This window comes from Camelus bactrianus, chromosome 3 (genome assembly GCF_048773025.1).
Source record: "Camelus bactrianus isolate YW-2024 breed Bactrian camel chromosome 3, ASM4877302v1, whole genome shotgun sequence".
Classification (NCBI taxonomy): domain Eukaryota; kingdom Metazoa; phylum Chordata; class Mammalia; order Artiodactyla; family Camelidae; genus Camelus; species Camelus bactrianus.
Window position 1 is genome coordinate 83122164 of NC_133541.1, and position 19159 is coordinate 83141322.

Sequence of the window (19159 nt, forward strand, 5' to 3'; positions counted from 1 at the left end):
CCAGAAATTAACACTATAAACTGACTATACTTCAATTAAAAAAAAGAAAAAAGGAAAACATATTCTTCATCTGGAGATGAATGGTATAGTAGTTTTATTCATAAATAACAAAACCTGAAAATAACTCTTATGAAACCTGAAAAAAAAAAACTGGTGAATGTATAAACAAAGTATGGTCTATGTGCACAATGAAATCAACTCAACAATGAAAAGGAATTCATTGTTGATACTTTCAACAATGTGGATAAATGCCTCAGATGCCCTTTGCTAAGTGAGAGAAGTGAGACTCAAAGACTACCTATTGTACAAATCTATGTATATGATATTTTGGAAAAATCAAAACTATAAGGACTGAAAACAGGTAAGTTAGTTGCCAAGGACCAGGGCTGGGGGAAGGGGTTGTCTGCAAAGAGGCACAAGGGAATTTTTCATGTGATGAAGCCATTCTATATACTGGTTGTAGTGATAATTTTATAATTGTATGTATTCACCAAAACCCCATAGAACTGTACAAACTGTGGAAACTAAAAGAATGAGTGGGGAGAAGTTGATGTTCCACATGAGCTTGTGTCTGTGGATGTGTCGTGGCTCTAGTCTATTACAGGATTGCCTTAAACAGTTCTGCATTTCAAGTGTAGGCCCACAGAAGGCAAATGTTTGGACGCCCAAAGTTTAGGGATTTCTCCAGGACAAGCACTCAAGACAGTTTAGGTTACTTTCTAGGACATGACTGAAGTGATAGACTATCCAATTTAGCTTCAGTGGAGAAGGAAGGAATGAAGAACGGGGTAAATAAAGGTAAAAGAGTAGAAAGAAAACCCCAAGGAAAATGAAGAACAGCTGTAGAAGCAGTAATTTTGCAAGCAGTCTGAAGTGTTCTCAGGGAAGAGGGGAAAATCTTGCTTTTCTGGGGAATCCAAAAGCCGACAGCAAAGCTTCAGAAGGAAGCAGGATTTCAGGAACTAGCTATGTAGACGGCGCAAGGCAAAGCGGGGAGGAGCTCTGGGTGGAACATGAGCTGACTTGGAGGTGCCGCGTGAGTGCGGCAGTCACAGCCAGAGGCTGCGCGAACCTCAACGATGAACCCACTAGGAAAGACTGAGCGTTGGAAGGCATTTCAAGGTGCAGGCAGCTAACCCAGATCGCTCCTGGTAAGCAATTATGTTGAAATGAAAGTCAAATTTTCTTTTACTCAGTGCTACACAAAAGCTTACAGCTCTTCTTAAAAACCTGTTCTACTCTTTCACTTCTAGTATTAACAGACTCTGTTCTTAGGTCTGATAGACATCTTCTATCCACTATATTTCACCCTGAATAGAAATAGAGAAAAGATAAATACTAATTCTTGCAAAGTATATCTTCACATGCATGAAGCGTGGTGGTTAATTACTCCTTGGCTCATTTTGCCTAGATTAAATCTAAGAAATTGCTGGAAGTGATTTTACTTTCCTTCTACTAAACATCTATAATGTGCTCCTTCAGATTTTCTCCATAGTTCCTCACCTTTATTAATCAGAAACTCAGAGGAAAGTTATCTAACAAGGGAATGACCAACAAGAACATGACCAATATCAAGCATTATGAAAAAACTTTAGCTCCGTTTATACTGCATTAAGACTTATATGGAATAAACACAGGGAACTATATTCCTCATAATAGCCTGTAACAAAAAAGAATATGGAAAGGAATATATATAACTGAATCACTATGTTTACAACAGAAATTAACACAACACTGTAAACTGACTATACTTCAGTAAAAAATAATAAAATAAAATAAAATAAAGAATTAAACATGAAAAAGATTATATAGAATAGCATATATCAACATAACGCTGGTATATAAATATTACACACATGTGTGGCTTCCCGCTTTGATGCAGCTGTCCAGTTGAGGTCTACTGTGAAGATGCCCTTATGAAGTCTGATGCTTTCACAGAAATTTCAGAGTGGGTACACACAGCTAAGTTCTTTATTGATAAAATAAGCCTACCCTGAGAAAATGTTTTCGTTCTAAGGTGATCTTCTATTGGTCACGGTGGACTTAAGAATTTTTTTTGAATTCTTTTCTGATCCCACAGCATATTCTTTTGAATATTTCTGGTTTGTACACACCATTAGTGTTGAAAAGGATTTAATTTTGAAAAACAAACCAATCATTTGAAATTAATAGCTAAGTGAATAGTGAGTGCATTGTCTATTACACTGCTGAACAAAATAAAAGTAAAGTAAAATCAAATAAAACAACCAAATAAAATAAAGTAAAATAAAACAAAATAACAAGGCGGGTCTTCTTACTTAATTATGCATTGAAGCCTACACTGAAAGGAGACGTCTCCAAATATGAGCAAGGACAGCTTAGTGGAATACATGTATAGTGTACCAAATAGACAATTTTCAAAGGCAGCCTCTATCTGGATGCACATGTTGTGCCATTCTCCTTAATGTATATCTAGGCTTCATCCACCACAATTACTGGTGAAGAGTTTGGGGGAGGATTTCGTTAGCTTTGCTGTTAACACAAGAAACCACCCCTGACCAATTCAGCTCGTGATCAGCTGTAACTCCTAGATCCCCTGCACTGCTCTTGCCACTGCCAGTGACTCCCCATTCTGCAATTGTGTACAGCCTCTGCCCAATTACCCACACCAATGGAGGAGAGCAGCTTCACAGATCATCTCAAATAGCAGCTGATGAAAACGCACTTCACTGTTTTGTTTTGTTTTGAAATGCACTGCATGATTAATTTTGCAGAAGGCATACCTACATAACCATAGCTGGTTTTGGTTACGGTCAAACTGTGTGGATGTTCTCATAGCCATTGCCTGAGCAGCACGAAGTCATCCAAGAGCAAGGAGGGCAGTGAGCAGCAGCTGATCCAGTGGACGATACCTGGTCAGTAGCAAAACTGCACTGAGAATAGTTTAAAATGAGAGCAGCCTTATCTAGTTTATGCAATTATTTTGTTTTTGTTTATCTGCCATTGATATACTGCTTGCTTTACATTTTCCTCTATGTACATTATATGCTCCAGCTAAACTGGAGTATGCTTTTTTAAACTGAAGTATAGTCAATTTACAGTGTTGTGTTAATTTCTGGTGTACTGAATAATGATTCATTTACATATATATATATACACACACACACACACACACACACGAACACACACACACACTCCTTTTCATATTCTTTTTCACTATAGGTTATTACAAGGTATTGAATATACTTCCCTGTGCTATACAGTGGGACCTTGCTAATTATCTATTTCATAGATAACAGTTAGTATCTGCAAAAAACTCCCAATTTATCCCTCCTCAACCCCTTCCCCTCAGTAACCATAAGTTTGTTTTCTATATCTGTGAGTCTATCTCTGTTTTATTAATAAGTTCATTTGTGTTCTTTTTTTTTACATATATATATTTTTTGAGATTTCACATATAAGTGATACCATATGGTATTTTTCTTTCTCTTTCTGGTTTACTTAACTTAATTTGACGATCTCCAAGTCCATCCACATTGTTACAAATGGCATTATTTTCTTCTTTTTTACGGCTGAGTAATACTTTGTTGTATACATGTACTACAACTTCTTTATCCAGTCATCTGTTGATGGACATGTAGGTCGCTTCCATATTTTGGCTATTGTATATAGTATTGCTATGAATGTTGGGGTGCATGTATCTTTATGAACTAGAGTTTCCTCCTGATATATGCCCAGGAGTGGGATTGCTGGATCATAGGGTAAGCCTTTTTTCAGTATTTTAAGGAATCTCCATACTATTTTCCATAATGACTGTACCAAACTACATTCCCACCAACCTTGTAAGAGGGACCCCTTTTTAGAGTATACTTTTATTCATTCATGAATTTATTCATGGATTTATTTAATAAAATATATTGAGCATTCTCTGCTTATTATTCTAGACATCAAATAAAGAATAATAAATAAAATACACCTCTTGTCCTGATACATTTTTTTCTAAAATAATTCCCTATGGCTGAAATTCCCTCACCTTCTACTCTGGACACTTTGCGGCAACTCTCTCCCACTTTTAAACACCACTTATTTCCATTTGGGTACCATGTGATTCCAGAGATGTGGTTCCTCCCTGTGGTCTATGAGGAAAGCATTTGATCCTGGTCAGGCCAGCCAGAGTGAACCCCAGGACTTTTGCTAGGAATCCCAAGACACAAGTGTTCCACTCTGCTCTGCATTTTGAGGAATGACAGTCAGGGGTAGAAACAGCTGCAACAACCCTATTATCACGAAAGTGACTCCTTACTTGCAGCCGAAGTCAATCCACAAACAGCAAAATGAAAATGAATAGGCAAGTTTGAGACAGTGGTCAAACATTTGCTTTAAGACTTTTTAATTACATAAGCAAATTATCTTGTTTTAGTGTTCAAATCACTGTGAAATAGGTTTTCTGTCACTTACAAATAAAAACTCCATAACTGAAAAATTCTCACTGCCCTGAGAAATACAACTGATACCTCAAGGGCCATCTTATAAATTTCCCTGATCCTTGTGGAAAACAGTATGGAGATTATGCAGAAGACTAGGAATAGACTTACCATATGACCCAGGAATCCCATTCCTGGGTGTATATCCCAAAGGAACCCTACTTCAAAAAGACACCTGCACCCCAAAGTTCATAGCAGCACTATTTGCAATAACCAAGGCATGGAAACAGCATAAATGTCCATCAACAGGTGACTGGATAAAGAAGATGTGGTATGGTCACCATCAGAAGATGGCAGAGTAAAAGGACGCACGCAGGTCACCCTCTCCCACAAATACACCAAGACCCACATCTACAGACCCACTCAGCCAACAGAGCACCTGTGGAACTCCGACAGAACATCGCCCTCTTCAAAAGATAAAGACACCAAAAATCTGGTAGGAGAAAAGGAAAAAAGAAAGAACAAAAGGCAAAGCAGCGCGGGATGGGTCCCGCGGGGAGGGAGCGGCAAAGGAGGACTGGCGCTCGCTCGCTGGGTCTCCCCTCTCCAACTGAGAGGCCAGCGGGACGGAGGGGGAGCCTCCGAGGCTCGGATCTGTACAGAGCAGCCCTTGACTAACAGAACTAAGTTAAATGGGCACAGAGTGTCCCCCCCCCGACACCCAGCCTGAGACGCGGGCCGGCAGCGGCGGGCAGGGCCAGGCTGCACAAGCCGGGCGGAGGACGGAAGTGGCTGTACGGAGGCAGCCCTGGGGGAACCCAAGGGGCTGCCCGCTGTGGCTGTGGGTGCACAGGGCAGAACAACCTGGGCCCTCCATAAAACAGCAAGGTTGATGTGCTCTCGGGGAAGGGTGCACACCCCCATCTCTGAAAACCCGCGGAAAGTTTTCGGGGGAAGAGAGGCGGGGCTCAGGCGCAGCCGCCATATCCTCCGCGCTGAGCACCCAGGCGGGGGTGGGGGCGAAACCTGCATCCGCACCGAAGGGCTTAGCAGCCTCAAAGGCCAGACTGAGACTGGCCTGCAGCCCGGGGCAGACAGGATCCTTCCATCCTGGTCCCTCAGAGAACTTGCTCCACAAAGACAAACAAGGAGCTGGGTCTTGGCTCAGAGCACGGACAGGGCTGTCCCTCGGTCTTCCCCGAGCCCACCCGAGGAGCGCCTACCAGGGCGGAGCGCGCAGCCGCACAGAGCAGCGGAGCCACCGGCGGCTGCGCAGGTAGAGCGAGAGCGGCCCCCCGCCTTTCGGGCAGGAACACAGCCCCTGACCGAGGTGCTGGGAGGGGACACGACCCGCCCTCCTACCCGGCCAGTCTGCAACATCTGACTGCGGCATCCGGAGGGGCAGAGACCCGCCCGCCCACAGCAGAGAGCTGCACCTGACCCAGTGTTAGGAGGAGGCGCGATCTGCTTGCCGACAGGTGCTGGGAGCAGCACAGAAGAGGGCGCCAATGGAGGGCCTCTGAAAACAGCAAGCTGAGCTTCCAAAATAGGACAAAGACAGAAAAACTTCACATTAAAAGCACACAGATGCCAGTTGAACACCGACAAACCCCCCCCCCCTTTTTTAATCTGTTTTTACCTGTTCTATTTTCTATTACTCTCTTAATCTTTACTTCTTAATTCAGTTCTATTTCTCCTGGGTTTTGATGTCCTGCTATTGATTAGACACAGGTTTCAAATACATCTATTCATCTCCCCCCCCCCTTTTATTGTAAAGGTTTCAAAAGGACGTCTCAACCTGATTAATACTCAGCTTCAACTCACTCTTCTATTATTCATTATACACTGTTTTCAAACCCTCTTTCTCCCTTTTTTTTTAAATTCTTTCTCTCTCTCTCTTATTTTTTTTTCTTTTTTTCCTAAGTTCTATTTCTAAATAGGCATCAGATAGATAAAATCCTTAAGGACCAAAATAAACAACTGATACTCCATAAACCACAGTGCCAAAGAGGTATGAGCAAGATGAAGAAGCAGAAAAACCTTTCCCAATTAAAAGAACAAGAGAAATCCCCTGAAAGAAAGATCAACGAAATAGACATCGATAGCCTACTAGATCAAGATTTCAAAAAAGGAGTGATCAAATTGCTGAAGGAATTAAAAGAGATAGTGTTTAGAGATATAAAATATGTCAAAAATGAAATTGAAGCTATAAAGAAGAGCCACGTAGACTGGGTAAACTCATTGACAGAGATGAGGAACGATCTAAAAGCTGTGCAAAGCCGACTAGATAATGCAGAGGAACGAATTAGTGATCTAGAAGACAGGGCAATAGAATGCACCCATTCAGAAGACCTACAAGAGAAGCAAATAAAAAATAATGAAAATAGCATAAGGGACCTATGGGATACTATAAAGCGTCCCAATCTTCGCATAATAGGGGTCCCAGAAGGAGAAGAAAGATCAAAGGGGATTGAAAAGGTTTTTGAAGAAATCATGACTGAAAACTTCCCAAACTTAAAGAAGGAATCAGATATCCAAGTACAGGAAGCTCAGAGGGTCCCAAACAGGAAGAACCCAAATAGACCCACACCAAGACATATCATAATCAAGATGGCCAGAGTCAAGGATAAAGAAATGATTCTAAAGGCAGCAAGAGAAAAGCAAAGAGTAAGTTACAAGGGAACCCCCATAAGACTCTCAGCTGATTTCTCTAAACAAACACTACAGGCCAGAAGGGAGTGGCAAGATATATTCAAAGCCCTGAATGAAAAAAAGATGCAGCCTAGGATCCTTTATCCAGCAAGGCTATCCTTGAGGATAGAAGGAGAAATAAAGAGTTTCACAGACAAAAAAAAAGCTGCAGGAGTTTAGCAACACTAAACCCATGCTAAAAGAAATATTGAAAGGGCTATTCTAAATAGAAAAGCAGCAGGATGCTACAGAAATGAGAAACACACAACTGGAAAGGTGAGAACTCATGAATTACAAATAAAGTAAACATGAAATTATAAAAGAAGACATACAAATCACTGAGAGTGGGAGAGGGAGGCAGGGAAATATAGAATATCTTTTTCTTTCTTTTTAAAATTTTTTTTAACAGTAGGATGGGTTTGAGATCATGTTACTATCAGTTTAATAAAAACAGTTATAGTAATGGGTTGATAGATTTACAAAAAAGGGTAACCACAAGCCAAAAACTTACATGGGAGTCACAAAAATTAAATAAAATCCATGATAATACAAAGGAAAATTACCAAACCACAAAAGGAAGAAGAAAGGAACAAAGAGGATATACCAATTCAACTGCAAAGATAAGTTCAAAATGGCAATAAACACACATCTATCATTAATTACTGTAAATGTTAATGGACTAAATGCTCCAGTCAAAAGACACAGAGTGGCAGACTGGATAATAAAGCAAGAACCTTCAATATGCTGCATACAAGAGACCCACTTTAGGGAGAAGGACACATATAGATTGAGAGTGAAAGGATGGAAAAGGATATTCCATGCAAATGGAAAAGCCAAAAGAGCAGGTGTTGCAGTACTGATTTCAGACAAAATAGACTTTCAAACAAAGGCCATAAAGAAAGATAAAGAAGGACATTTTATAATGATTAAAGGAGTGATACAAGATGAGGATATTACACTCGTTAATATATATGCACCCAATATAGGAGCACCTAAGTACATACAAGAATTACTAACAGAGATAAAGGGGGATATTGATGGGAATACAATCATAGTTGGAGATTGCAACACTGCATTAACATCACTAGACAGATCTTCCAAACAGAAAATAAACAAGGCAACAGAGAAATTAAATACTACAATAGAAAAACTAGATTTGGTGGATATTTTCAGAGCATTACACCCCCCAAAAATAGGATATACATTCTTTTCAAGTGCACATGGAACATTTTCCAGGATCGATCATGTACTTGGGCACAAAAGAAACCTCAACAATTTTAAGAAGATAGAAATTATCTCAAGCATCTTTACTGACCACAATGCCATGAAACTGGAAATCAACTACAGAGAAACAAAGGAGAAAAAAAGGAAAGCATGGAGATTAAACAATATGTTATTGAAAAAACAATGGGTCAATGAGGAAATCAAAGCTGAAATTAAAAAATACCTTGAGACAAATGATAATGAAAGCACAACCACTCAAAACCTATGGGACACAGCAAAGGCAGTGCTAAGAGGGAAGTTTATAGCGATACAGGCTTTCCTCAAAAAAGAAGAACAATCTCAAATAAACAATTTAACCCACCACCTGAATGAATTAGAAAAAGAAGAACAAAAAGCCCCAAAAAGCAGCAGAAGGACGGAAATAATAAAGATCAGAGAGGAATTAAATACAATAGAGATTAACAAGACCATAGAAAAAATCAACCAAACCAAAAGCTGGTTTTTTGAAAAAGTAAATAATATCGACAAACCTCTGGCCAAACTCACGAAGAAGAAAAAAGAGAGAGCACAAATTAGCAAAATAAGAAAGGAAAATGGAGAAATGACAACAAACAAAATAAAAATACAGAATATCATACGAGAATATTATGAAAAACTATATGGAACCAAACTGGATAACCTAGAGGAGATGGACAAGTTTCTGGAAACATACTGTCCACCAAAACTGAATCAAGAAGAATCTGAACACTTGAACAATCCGATCACTAGAAAGGAAATAGAAATAGCAATTAAAAACCTCCCTACAAATAAAAGTCCAGCACCGGACGGCTTCACCGGGGAATTCTACCAAACATACAAAGAAGAACTCATACCAGTCCTACTCAAACTCTTCCAGACGATTGAAAAGGAGGGAATACTCCCAAACTCATTCTATGAAGCCGCCATCACCCTGATACCAAAACCAGGCAAAGACACTACAAAAAAAGAGAATTATAGGCCAATATCACTGATGAACATAGACGCCAAAATCCTCACCAAAATTTTAGCAAATAGAATCCAACAACACATAAAAACGATTATACATCATGACCAAGTGGGGTTCATCCCAGGGACACAAGGCTGGTTCAACATACGCAAATCAATCAGTGTAATACATCACATCAATAAGAGAAAGGACAAAAACCACATGATCATCTCAATCGATGCAGAAAAAGCATTTGATAAAATTCAACACCCATTTATGATAAAAACTCTCGCCAAAGTGGGTATAGAGGGAACATATCTCAACATCATAAAAGCTATATATGACAAACCTACAGCCAGCATAGTACTCAACGGTGAGAAACTCAAAAGCTTCCCACTAAAATCTGGGACAAGACAAGGATGCCCACTATCACCACTCCTATTCAACATAGTCCTGGAAGTCCTAGCCACAGCAGTCAGGCAAGAGAAAGAAATAAAAGGGATCCAAATTGGAAAAGAAGAGGTAAAAGTGTCATTATATGCTGATGACATGTTACTATATATAGAAAACCCTAAAAGGTCCACACAAAAGCTACTAGAGCTGATTGAAGAGTTCAGCAAGGTAGCAGGTTACAAAATTAATGTTCAAAAATCAGGTGCATTTCTTTACACTAATGATAAAATCAACAGAAGAAGAAAGTAAAGAAACAATCCCCTTTAAAATAGCACCCAAAGTAATAAAATATCTGGGAATCAATCTAACCAAGGAGGTGAAAAAATTATACACAGAAAACTATAAACCATTGATGAAGGAAATTAAAGAAGACTTTAAAAAATGGAAAGATATTCCATGCTCTTGGATTGGAAGAATCAATATTGCTAAAATGGTCACACTGCCCAAGGCAATCGACAGATTTAATGCAATCCCTATCCAATTACCCAGGACATATTTCACAGAACTAGAACAAATCATAATAAAATTCATATGGAACCATCAAAGACCTAGAATTGCCAAAGCATTACTGAAGAGAAAGAAACAGGCTGGAGGAATAACTCTCCCAGACTTCAGACAATACTGTAGAGCTACAGTCATCAAGACAGCATGGTATTGGTACCAAAACAGACATACAGACCAATGGAACAGAACAGAGAGCCCAGAAATGAACCCACAAACTTTTGGTCAACTCATCTTTGACAAAGGAGGCAAGAATATACATTGGAATAAAGACAGTCTCTTCAGCAAATGGTGTTGGGAAAACTGGACAGCAGCATGTAAAACAATGAAGCTAGAACACTCCCTTACACCATATACAAAAATCAACTCAAAATGGATTAAAGACTTAAACATAAGACAAGATACAATAAACCTCCTAGAGGAAAACATAGGCAAAACATTATCTGACATACATCTCAAAAATTTTCTCCTAGAAGAAATAAAAGCAAGAATAAACAAATGGGACCTAATGAAACTTACAAGCTTCTGCACAGCAAAGGAAACCAGAAATAAAACAAGAAGAAAACCTACGGAATGGGAGAAAATTTTTGCAAGTGAAACCGACAAAGGCTTGATCTCCAGAATATATAAGCAGCTCATACGACTCAATAAGAAAGAAATAAACAACCCAATCCAAAAATGGGCAGAAGACCTAAACAAGCAATTCTCCAAGGAAGACATACAAATGATCAAAAAGCACATGAAAAAATGCTCAATATCACTAATTATCAGAGAAATGCAAATCAAAACTACAATGAGGTATCACCTCACACCAGTCAGAATGGCCGTCATTCAAAAAGCCACAAATGACAAATGCTGGAGAGGCTGTGGAGAAAGGGGAACCCTCCTACACTGCTGGTGGGAATGCAGTTTGGTGCAGCCACTATGGAAAACAGTGTGGAGATTCCTCAAAAGACTAGGAATAGACTTACCATATGACCCAGGAATCCCACTCCTGGGCTTGTATCCAGAAGGAAATCTACTTCAGGGGACACCTGCACCTCAATGTTCATAGCAGCACTATTTACAATAGCCAAAACATGGAAACAGCCTAAATGTCCATCAACAGGTGACTGGATACAGAAGGTGTGGTATATTTATACAATGGAATAGTACTCAGCCATAAAAACCGACAACATAATGCCATCTGCAGCAACATGGATGCTCCTGGAGAATGTCATTCTAAGTGAAGTAAGCCAGAAAGAGAAAGAAAAATACCATATGAGATTGCTCATATGTGGAATCTAAAAAACAAAAACAAAAACAAACAAACAAAAACAAAGCGTAAATAAAGGACAGAAATAGACTCACAGACAGAGAATACAGACTTGTGGTTACCAGGGGGGTGGAGGGTGGGAAGGGATAGACTGGGATTTCAAAATTGTAGAATAGACTACAGTGTATAGCACAGGGAAATATACACAAAATGTTATGATAACTCACAGAGAAAAAAATGTGACAATGAGTGTGTATATGTCCATGAATAACTGAAAAATTGTGCTGAACAGTGGAATTTGACACAACATTGTAAAATGATTATAAATCAATAAAAAATGTTAAAAAAAAAGAAGATGTGGTATATTTACACAATGGAATACTATTCAGCCATAAAAATGACAACATAATGCCATTTGAAGCAACATGGATGTCCCTGGAGAATGTCATTCTAAGAGAAGTAAGCCAGAAAGAGAAAGAAAAATACCATATGAGATTGCTCATATGTGGAATCTAAAAAAAAAAAGAAAAAACAAAAAACAAAGAACATAAATACAAAACAGAAACAGATTCATAGACATAGAATACAAACTTGTGGTTGCCAAGGGGGAAGGGGGTGGGAAGCGACAGACTGGGAGTTTAAAATTTGTAGATACTGACAGACATGTGTAGAATAGATAAACAAGATTACACTGTAGTACAGGGAAATAGATACAAGATTTTGTGTAGCTCACAGCAAAAAAAAATGTGACAATGAATATATATATGTTCATATATAACTGAAAAGTTGTACTCCACACTGGAATTTGACACAACATTGTAAAATGACTATGATTCAATAAAAAAAAATGTTTAAGAAAATTTCCCTGATCCTTGAAACAGTACCTTGCATATTCCATGTGAAACGCTCTCATGGCCTCACAAGCTAAAATTGGAATGTGGGTTCCTCCATTAGCACAGTATTTGCTATAGGCTTGACCTGAATCAAGGTGAGATGGAGTTTTCCTCCACTGAACTTTGCTGACACTGTATGAACCTCTCTTATTGCATTCTACTCTGTTTTAAGATTGTTTCTGTGTTTGCATTCTTCTTCTACACGGTAGTCCTTTAATTGAATTGTCCCTGCCGAATTTCATTTGTTTTCTTTTCCAGCTCGCCTCAGTAATTTTAAATTTTAATGTCAATGTCTCTGCCATCAGACTCTCTGCCCAACATAATGTCATTAGAGAACGAGAATAGCTCATTGTCTGTGTCATAATCCAAGATCAATACTTAAATAGAGGGTATAGGAAAACTCTCAGTAAATTACACTGCAGAGTTAGCTATTTAAATATTTCATTTTCACTTTAGGTTTCCTGCAAGTGAATCAAAATGGAGAAACATGATCAGCTGTATTCATATTCCTGAAGTCAGGGAACCTTAGTTCAAGGGCCAAATTCATTACTTACTAGCTATGTGATTTTTAGCAAGACACTTAACTTCTCTGAGCCTCATGTTACCCTTCAAAGAAATGGGGATTTTACCTGAACTACTGAGTTTATTTTCTAAACTGTAAACATCTTCCAACTTTAATGCTTTCACGTTCATATTTGACAATATTTATTGAACACCTAAGTGCCCCACCAATATGAAAACCATCAGGGATACAGAAAATAAATGCTGTCAATGAATCTATTAAGAGAGAAACAGAAATCAAAGGAAAATTAAAATTCAGAGAGAGGCAGATTAGAAAACCTCTGCATTTGGTATTCATACATCTTCTTATGGTACAAAAAGCACACATTCCCAAGCCTCACTTGCAGATGGGTGTGACCATATGACCAGGCAACAAGATATGAGACCATAAGTGGAAACAGCATGTACCATTTCCAGGTCCAGTAAATTAAGAAGTGGATAAATTTGGGAGTTCGAGGTATACAAATATTAACTACTATATATAAAAATAGATTTTAAAATTTCTTATACATAGTATAGGGAACTATACTCAATATCCTGTAATAACTTTAAATGGAAAAGAATATGAAAATGAATATATGTGTATATATGTATGTATGTACATATGTGTATATATGTACAGCCATTGTGCTGTACACTAGAAATCGACACATTGTAACTGACTATATTTCGATCATAAAAAAAGAGGTAGATATACTTCCTCCAACAATATTTCTTCTTCAAACTGCTAAATGCAAATAATAATGAAGCTACAGGGGATGGTGGAACCAGCCATAAGTTAGAGAAGACATGAGTACCTGACTCACTGTATGAAAGACAGGGACTCCTATTCTAGAATATCTGGGTCAAATTGTTAGGTGAGGAAGAAACAACTGTCTGTTGTGTCTAAACTATTAAATATTTGTGTCACTTTATTGTTTAAGACTAACTTGCCTTAATTGCTGCCCCTAGGCACTATAATCTTTTGGGGTCTTTCTACTTGACTGGCAGTTCCTTCTCAGCCCTTTTTTTAGGTTCCTTCAAATATTTAATCCTTACATTTCACAATGTCCCTTGTCTTTGAACATTTCCTATTTTGTATTTATGACTTCTTCCCTAGGTGATTGCAGGATTTTGGCTTTTACTCTGAAGGAGAAAGGAAGCCACTCAACATCATGGATTTAACTACCACCTCTGTGACGACAGTTCTTAAATGCTTGTCTCTAGCAGAGGACTTTCCCTGAGGCCCAGATCAATTATCCAACTGCGTATTTGACATTCCTACTCGGGTAACTCATAGTCATCTCAGACTTAACACGCCCCAAACTGAGCTCCTCATGCTCCTTCCCAAACCTCCCCTTCTGTCTTTCCATCTCAACTGCTCATGCCAAATTCTCGTACTCTTCATCTCAACTCTCAGTTATGCAGAACTTAACTACTACTCATCACCTCCATCACTAGACAAACCACTATCATCTCTTACTGGGTTATTAAAGTAGTCTACTGAGTAATCTCCTAACTTCAGCCTTTGCCCTTTAAGTGTCTGTTCTCAAACTAACAGTCCAAGCCATCCCCTGCTTTCCGTTCAAAACCCTTCCATGGCTTCCTCTTCACACAAAGAAAAAGCCCAAGTCAGATAAGGGTCCCACCTCTTACCACATGTCTAACTTCATTTTATACTATTCTCCCTTCATTAGCTATTCCAGCTTTCTATTTTTTCCTGTAATTCCTCAAGCATTCCAGGTACATTTTTTCCTCAAGGTCACCGCACTTACCTTCCCTTGTGCCTGATCCGCTTTTCCCCCAAGAAGGCCTGCTCCCTTATTTTCTTTAGGTCTTTACTCAAAAGTCACCTCTTTAGGGAGACTTTTAGGTCTACATACAAAAGTCACCTCTTTACTGAGGTCATCCTCACTAAAGATGTTATCATTTTAGGTAACACCAAACTGCTCATCTCTAATTTAGTCTCTGCACTTCTCATGAGCCAACACTTTATGTATTTTCCTTATCTACTGTTTTGCCTACCTCTGCCACAGGAATATCAGTTCTAAGAGGTGGATTTTTTGCTTTCTCTGTTACCTTATGCATCATAATAACATAGTGTAATGTCTGATATGTAAGAACTGTTCAGTGAGTATTTGCTGTGAATAAGTAACTAAATATTGTTACTGGTTTTTGATCTTGAGCTGGTCTAGAAAGCTGAATAGAACCTAGACAGGAAGAGAAGAGAAGATAGATAGGAACTTGATGTAAAATATATAAATAAAAAGGTAGCATTTGGGTAACCTGATCACAGATGATCATGGTCTGATCATAAGGTACTTACATGAAGAGTGATGAGGGAAGGGGCTAAAGACTAAAGCAGAACCTAGATTGTAATTATTTTTTGCCTCTGTCAATAGTAAGGATATTGACTAGACTCCAGAGTCAGTGGGGAGCCACTGAAGGACTTTTAGGTAGTGGAGTAAAATAGCAAGATATACACTCTGCAAAATCACTCTGACATTATGAAGAAGGATGCAGTAGAGGGAAGCAAAGTCAGGTCAGGGTGAGTAATGGAGAAACTGTTGCAGAAGTTTTTGATAAAAATTCTAAGAACATAAAACAAGGTAAGGGGACATATTTGAGATATACTTATGAGGTGGAAATAATGGTATCTGGTAAATAATCTGATGGAGAGATTGAGATATAGCAATAAATTAAGGACAATAGATTGGAATGATACTGACCTTGTGAATTTTCTGTTTTCCTCAATTACCTACTTCTCTCTCTCCCTAGGTTACTGTTCCACCTGAGGAGGCAGCCTGACCTCTTGATTGACCACCAAGAGTTTGGATGATGCAGCCTGAAAGTTAGTTCCTCATGGTATGAATATTAGGCAATGGAAAATGTGAGACCATGGAGAGAATCAGACAGACAAATTCCTCCTCTGTTCCTTCTTCTGTAGATTGCTTCAAGGAACGGTTTCAACATGCAGTACGGTCAGAGAAGTTCTGCATGCTCATAAAATACACTTTATGAAAAACTTACTATTCTTTCTTTATAGTTTACTATAAAGATGGTATCAACATAATAATGTTTTACATCACATAGTGTACATCTTTCCTTGCCTTGGGTTCCTTCTGTCTTCATCTTCACCATCCTGGGCTTGCATATCTCAAATGAAGTATTAACACTTTAGTCCTTGTGTCAGGATCTGCTCTCTATAGCATGTAAATTCTAATGTTTTAAATTGGATATTGGGTGAATGATGGCTCCATTTGGGTTTGGGTAGTAGGTTAATAAATTCCATATTGATAATGTTAAGTATGAAAAGCTAGAAAAACACACAAGCAAGTATTACGTTGTTTGCTATGGAGTTCAAAGAGAAACATCTTTGGAGAGGTCTAGATATAGAAATTGTGAGCATAAAGATCAGATCGAGACCCTTGAGTGTAGAGTGTGCTGTGTTCTGAATGTCTGTGTTCCCCTCAAATTCCTGTGTCAAAGTCCAAATGCCCAATGTGATGGTACTGGGAAGTGGGGTCTTTGGGAGGTGGTTAAGTCATGAGGCTCTGCCCTCATGATGAGATTAGTGTCCTTATAAAAGAAATTCTAGAGAGCTCCCTCGCCCCTCTACCACGTGAAAATACAGTGAGAAGTCTGCAGCCCAAAAGGAAAGAGCTGACCTGCTGGCATCCTGATCTTCCAGCCTCCAAAACTGTGAGAAATAAATCTCTGTTGTTTATAAGCTACCTAGTCCATGGAATTCCGTTATAGTAAACCAAACAGATTAAGACAGGATAAGAAGAGGAAACATCTATGGAGTACAAATCTGTAAGAGCTGGGTAGAAGTTGAGAAGGAATTACTCGAAATTGAAAAGAAAAATGAAAGAATGGTTCAATGGAGGTAAAGGTGGGGAGAAAGTTGCAAGAAGGACAAAGTGTACAAGTGTCAGATATGTCTGAGATGACAAATAGGGAAAGGGCTATAAAGTGACAGATTTTGCAATTAGTCTGTTATGGCTGATAGTGTTGGAAACTCTTCCTGTGGAATGGAAGTGTCAGAAAGCAAACTGCAGTAGGTTAAGTAGTGTCAGGGAGGCTGCAAAGTAGAAAAGATTATACATTCCTCTTTTAAGAGACTTTACTTGGAAGGGAAAGAGGTCACTGGCATTTTCACCCTAGAGAGAAATTTCACTGCCAGCCTGCCTCACTAAATGACATAAAACAGCAGTGGCATTTAAAACTTATGCAAAGCTTATTAGAGATATCATCCTTCTAGAGCTATTGCTAGTATTAAAACCAATGATTTTGTTAGCTGGAAGACACTGGAAATTACAAATAAGCATTACATTGAAGTTACTGGATATGTCAATACTGTTGCAACCAATTTATATGGAATTAATTATTCCTTTTTCCACCAAAAAATAAGACTAATCCTGGAAGACATTCTCCCTAGGATATAATACCAAAAAAAAAAAAAAATCTGTAGAACTACTTCCATTGTCACAGAACAAAAATCAGTCATTTCTGACTGAGCTACAACAAATACTTATAGATAATGACAGAGAAGAGGGAATCTCATTAAATTCCCAAACCATACAAATCTGTTCAGTAAGAAATTTAAGTCCAGCGATAATCATAACAATAAACATACAGTTTATGAAGACTTCGAACTTAATGTCTGATGTATGAAAAATTCATTTAGGGAGATTAAGAATCTTCTACTGTTTCTACTTGATAACACTCTAAATCAAGAAGGTAATAAATCTGATGCTGATTATTAAAAGAAGTACAGTGATGTAGCATCAAGAAAATTAGCTGATGTCCTGATACAGATGAGCAAAAACCAGCACTGAATATATGGAGGACAGACTTTATCTTGAGTTAAATGGGGGAAACAGGAGTGTGCTTTCACCAGTAGGAATTCATATCTAAACCAAATTACTTATATTTTGGTGGCTATGTTAATAAAGATATATCGCCTGTAGGTCTCCAGGCATTTCCCTTTAAGATCTTAATAAAAATAGTGTAAGCTGCCATCTGACTTCACTGGAAATCCCACTTTATTTGATTTCCCGCTCCACATATTTCTAGGAATCCTTATGGAAATTACTAAACATTCCATAAACACAAAAAGGCTGTCCTTTATCTGCTCCACCACCGGTCTCAGTGAAGACATCGATGCAGAGTTCCTGTGTCAATCACGTCTTGCCGCCACCCTCCAGTCATCTCAGCCCGCCGTCACTTAATCCAAATTTAGACATAGGTCTCTCCCTCAAGTTCAATCAGTCTAGATTTCAAGGAAGACTCGACTGAGAAGTTTAACTAAACTTTCCCAAAGCTTCAAGATAAAAGGAGGAAATCGAAACTCAGAAAAGAAAAAGTGTATCATTGGAATTAAGTTAAAACCAGAATCTGCAAGCTCAGACACTTCCCGAGTATCTTACTTCTGAGCCCCCAGTTTGTTAAGTTTTCTAGGAGTCAGTAACATCCGCACCTGGGGCTACGACTCAACGTGGCCCTCCATCCCGGAGTCCAGACCGTCAACCACACTGAGGCCCTCACAGAGGAAAGCCATTTGCTTCCTAAAATTAGAGTGTTTAGAGATACAAGACAAATGCTTCTTTACATCTTCATTTTCTTGAAATTGCCAATCTCCCTACTTTAATTAGCATAATGGAAGGGTCCATTAAGCCGTTTTTCCTAAAATAAAGAAAGTCTGTCTTCAGAGGTGAACTCGACCACATCTCCAGCCTCATTATTCTTTTTTTAAATGGGGGCAAGAAGGCCCAGTCTCAGTAAGAACAAACATTACAGCAGGTACAAAGTTAATTTTTAAAATTTTATCAAACAACAGAACTCAATATAGCAGACATCTGGCAGCGAAGGACAGTGATCCCTGAGAACTGGGAAACAAATGAGAGACAGAGAGCAGAACGACAGCAGATTACTACCTGGAAAAAGCTTCCAGGATGCAACACAAGCAGAGGGAATGCAAGTGGAGTCCACTGGTTTCCCTGAATTAGGAAACATAGCTGAGAGCTTGGGCAATCCCAGGTGCTTAGAGTTCACTAGGCAGAGCACCAGACCTAATGGAGAGCCCTTAGTTTGGCACATCAAGTTCTGGATGATTTGATCCAACCATCTACCCCCCACCCCCAAATTATCTTTCAGGTAAGTCAAACTATTTGCAGTTCTCTGAACATGTCTTTGTCTTCACCTTCCCTTGTGAGAAGTTTTCATACTGCCC

At 38.8% G+C, this 19159-nt stretch overlaps 1 long non-coding RNA gene across 4 annotated transcripts in view; it reads right to left on the reverse strand.

Annotated features, from left to right (window-relative positions):
• LOC123613267 (uncharacterized) overlaps nucleotides 1-19159 on the reverse strand; it is a 381851-nt gene that overhangs the window by 298346 nt on the left and 64346 nt on the right. The window contains exon 2 of one of the 4 annotated variants that reach the window (XR_012505600.1): nucleotides 2767-2891. The exons of the other annotated variants lie outside the window; for them this stretch is intronic. This is a non-coding gene — a long non-coding RNA (uncharacterized LOC123613267). The remainder of the gene's footprint in view (nucleotides 1-2766; nucleotides 2892-19159) is intronic. 4 annotated transcript variants of the gene reach the window in all.